This window comes from Gallinula chloropus (assembly GCF_964237585.1).
Source record: "Gallinula chloropus genome assembly, chromosome: 19".
NCBI lineage: Eukaryota > Metazoa > Chordata > Aves > Gruiformes > Rallidae > Gallinula > Gallinula chloropus.
The window spans coordinates 3,196,672-3,201,471 of NC_140104.1; positions in this window are offsets into that span (position 1 = coordinate 3,196,672).

Genomic DNA, 4,800 nt, shown 5'->3' on the forward strand with positions numbered 1-4,800 from the left:
CCCCCTCCCATGCCTCCTGTGAGCTCCTGAGTTAAATCCCTTGCGCTAAATCTGCCCTTCCCCCAGACACAGACCGTCCAGCCTGACCTGGACCAGCCATGTTTTTCATGCCTGGCTCATACCAGGCCAGGCTCTTGCTTGCTTGGGTTTCTGGGAGCCTCGGGTAACAGTCTCCATCACAGCCCAGCTCTGAGCATCCCTGTGTGTGGGATGCAGCAGGGTAGAGCATCCTACTCTATCGATCAGAGAAAGCTGGGAGCTGGGCAAAGTTGAAGTCTAGGGAGGAAACCAGCCAAGCCCTCACAGGAGATGATGCTGCTGGAGGAGACGGCTCGTTTCCCTTTAGTTGCCCACTAGAAAGAAAAGCTATTTTGAACCTGAGGCTGGGAATGTTTAAGCTAATCCCAGGTAAAAGCTGCTTAAGGGCTTGGTGGGGAGATCTGGAGCAGGTCCTGGAGCATGGGGAGCACAGCCGTGTCCCCCAGCTGCTTCCGCTGCACTGCCTGGCAAAACCACCCCACTCATCAATGATTAACAGGAGGCAAAGCTCAGGCCTGTGTTCCCCAAGGTGCTGGAGGGGATTTCGTTGTACAAACTCTTGCCACAGTCTGCAGAGCTTAAGCCTGACCTTTGGTAGCTGTTGGCACGTTGTAGCTGGGGAGGGGACAGCTTTGTGCGTGTTTCCAGGCTGATGAGCATCCCAGAGGCCCCTTCACTGGGGCTTTAGCTCCAGGTTACCCAGATCCGTGCCTTTGCCCTGCCTGTGTCTGGGGGTAATACCTAAAACTTCAGTCATGATTTTCCAAGGTCATCCAGATTTGTTTCTATGGGGGACACGAGCCCCAGCTTGGGTCAGTCCCACTCCGTGACGCACATGGCATGTGGCAGTGCCCCTTTCAGGGAGCGAAGGGCACAGGTTTTGGGTGGGATCTCAAGGATGCACCAGCCATTAAAGTTGCTGTACAAGTACAGCTTTCCTTGGGGAAGGTACTCCATAGCTTGTTCCCACGAGCTTTGCTGGAAGGGAGGTGCCGGGGTGATGCGATGGGTGGTACCCAGAAAGCTCTTTTGGGTCAGTCGCCTTCAAGCATCTGGAGCTGTGGGTCTTGACAAAAGCCCTGAGGGATCTTCCCAACACACAGAGTGAAGCCACCCGTTATGGGAAGAGCCCTGTAGACTCCTGCTAGCCCCTGTCAGGCTGTAGTTTGAGCCCTCCTGCCTGACATATTTGCTTTTTATCTCTCTCACCCTTGCCCAGCGGCTGCGCAGCCCCACTCCAACAGCAGCCCCTTGTCTGAGGTTCGCAGCTCTGGGCAAACACAGCCCAGCAAACAGATGCTGGGTCTTGCGCTCTGCGGCTCACGAAACCACAGGGCTTCCTGTGGGTATAAATGGTGAATTCTTCACCCCTGTCATGCCTGGCACTGCCGGGCGCTGCTGAGCGTCTCCTCCAGCTGGGTAAATACTCAGCACGCCGAGCTGGGCTGCGGGCACCGCTTCAGCAAACAGAGATGGGTGTAAACACAATGTCATTTCCTTTCCAGAAAAATATTTACTTGCCTCTCTGGTCACTCTGGGGTTGAAAACGCATTTGAAGCGGCTTGTGAGGAATTGCTTAGATCTGATTTTTGGGGTTTGTTTTCCTTAATCCCCCTTCTCCAAGCAGCGTTGGGCTCTGGGGATGCACGCTGGCTCCACAGGTTGCTGCTGTGGCCCCACAGTAGTGGTGTTATAGCAAAGGCTTTTTTCAAAGCCCCAGTTCAGGTGTTAAGGTGCTGTTGTGTATCAATCACACCTTGGACTATGAGTCCTTGTAGCTATTCACAAGCATTGAAAATATTCCTGAGGCTGTGACCCTGCTGCACAGAGCTCCAAGGCTCCTCCTGCCTCCCAACCATCTGAGCCCGTCCATCCCCCCACCACAAATTTAGTGGGTGGACACCCAGCCCTGGGCTTGTCCCAGGTATTTGGGGAGTTTTCCTCCCGGCACTGAAGCCAAGTCCCAGGTGAGCTTGGCATGTGAATTGTTACATGCATACATCTGCATATATCTGAAGGCAGCTGGGAAGCTGGGAGCAATGATTCTTTTAAATGATGCTCAACCACCTCTGTTACCGGTACATATGGGGAGCGAGGAGCTGGAGGGAGAGCCCAGCCTGCGCTCCTCTCCCTGTGTTAGTGGGGTTTATCACTCAGGTAGCACCAGGGAAAAGGTTGGTGAGGGTCCAGAGATGGGATGTGTGCCAGGCTGGCATGGGTGGTGCAGGGCTTGGGGAACACAGGCTGTCAGCTACAGAGCATCCTTTGCTCCTTCACATCTGTGTTCAGCAATTTATAAAATTAAGTAGCTCCTTCCATCAGTCTTTTAATCTTTTTCTTCCCTCCTTGTCCTTCCCTTCCCCCCATCACGGGATCAGAGCACCCCAAAACTGGCTGTACCAAGGCGTGCACAGCAGCACAAAGCCCGACTCTAATCCACATCCTGGCAAACAGTGAGCTGAGGAAAGGGGTTAAAGCACATCCCATGCCTGAGCAACTCAAGCCCTGAGGCCTCATCACGCCTCCTCACAGCATTTTTGGTTGGAGTGCACCCAAAAACTGGGTGCAGGGGCTCAGCACTGCCAGCAACAAACAGTGTCTCGGGGTGGGCAGGGAAGCACAACTCCTGCTGCCATGCCCAGGGCTGAGCTGCACCCTCCAGCAGCACCATTGCTATTTTTGTCTGGATTAAAGGGAAATTACAATTAATCCTCAGAGTCCAGGGAAATCTGGGGGTTTAGCATTTTTTTTCCCTGAGCACTCATTATTTTTAGCAGATGCTTTTTATTTTTAGCTCCTTGCGAAGGCAGCAGGAGCTCGAAATCTCCTCCCTGTCCCAGTGTCCTCCTGATTGGGGCAGGGGAAAGGTGGGAGAAGGGACGTGGTCCCTGTGCAGCCCCAGCTCAGGGAGGACATTGATGGCTGGGAAAGGCATGGCAGGGCTCTGCGGAGGAAATACATGCACCAAGAGGTTTTTATCCTTACCTCACTTTAAAGCCCACCCAGTGCTGGCACAGATGAGCTCAGAGCTCGTCCCTGTCTCCCTCCTGTTTCCATAATACTTGTTCCTAAATCATTTTGCTATGTCACATCTTTGCTTTCTGAATTTGTTAGGTAGAAAAAAAGCTTTGAGAGGAAAACCAACCCTTTCTGGTTTCTTCTCCTATTGCTGCCGCTGCCTTACTGTGATGGGGGGAGAGATCTGTGGGGCATGGGGAGAGCCCAGCCCAGAAAATCTGGGGGTGACACACCACAGGAATTGTATTCGGTTTAAATTTTGGGCTTTTTTTTTTTGCATCTGCTTGTGAAAAATTTCCTACCGGTGTCACGGAGGATAAAAGTGACTGAGCTCAGAAAGGAGGAGAGGAAAACCCACCCACCAACCGACTGTAAAGCCCGTGGGTGATGTCATGCCATGAAATGCTGCTGTGAGTGTTTTGCACCAGTCTGGTTGGGGCAAAGCCGCTGGTTCCCAGTGGCCCCATGGGACCCTGCTGCGGAGGAGCCATCGGCGCCACAGGGCTGGGGGTGAATTCAGGCAGCTGAATTCGGGGTGCTCTGCGCAGTGCGGGTGTGGGCAGGGTGTCATGGGCATGGGATGCTCCCCTCTGCCTGTAGGTGCTCGTGTCTGGGGAGTGCAGCTGCTGCTCCAGAGGCAGATTCAGATGCCCTGAGTTGGCGTTCGGGATCACAGTGGCACATCGTGTTTGTATCGTGTTTGCACAGCACTTGGTTTGCCCGGGATGCTCAGCATCCTCTGACAGAAATCTCTGCTACAATCAGCCTTTCAGCATCCTGTAAACTGCCACAAAAAAGCAGTGTTAACATTGGCTCAGACATACTATTCCCTTTGGGTGACAGCAGCCTTGTGCAGTGTTTGATTCTCGAGCAGATCCCTGCATCCCCCTCCTTGGGATTTACATTTCATTTCAGGAGGGTTGCAGAGGCAGGGGGTGTGTGCAGATGGGGCCGTGCTGGTCTTGGTGTGAGATGGGAGCAGGTGAAGCTGGCTGCTGAAAAATGCAAATCCCATCCAGGCTGCATGCAGCTCGGCACGGCGGCGCTAAGCCGGCACACGAGGGCTGCGCGTTGCCTGGCATCCCGCGTCAGGCGGCAGAAAAATATAAGGATGTCAGTGCTTGGCTGGCACAGGGCTGTGCAGGGATCTTAATTAAATCATTTCCAGCTCGATTCGGTAATGAGCCCTGCGCCAGCATGTACCGCATCCAAATTCCACTTATAACCCACTGCTGCTGCTGCTCCCTGTTAAAGAAACAAATTCCTGATCCTCGTGGGGATCAGAGGGTGCTGGTGTCGGCTCCTGATGGGTGTCTGAGGTGTGGGAGGAGGTGAGTGGAGCAGCACCAGCTTTGCCATAGCCAGGGGTGAGGAGGAGAAGCCAGAGGGCCTGCCAAAAGCTTCAGGGCATGGCTGCGACCGAGCGAGAGCATCCACCAGCAGCTGAACGTGTCACTCCAAAAGCAGAGCATCGTTTTTGTGGGGTAGCAGCAAGCTTGGTACTTTGCCGACCGTTCCTGTTTTGCTCTGCAGAGTGTCCCTGCCTGCTTGTTCTGTCTGTTTGTGAAGCGGGTGCCTCCCCGACAGCTGCTGCAGCAGCTTCGGCATCCCGGCGGCAGGATGAGCAGGCCCAGCCCCTGTCCTTGCAGGCCTCTGCCATGTTTGCGCCCCAGTAAGCAGAGCAGGCGTCGTTCCCTCTCCCGATGCAGCGCGGGCTGTGTGTGACCTGCCCTGCGGCCCCAG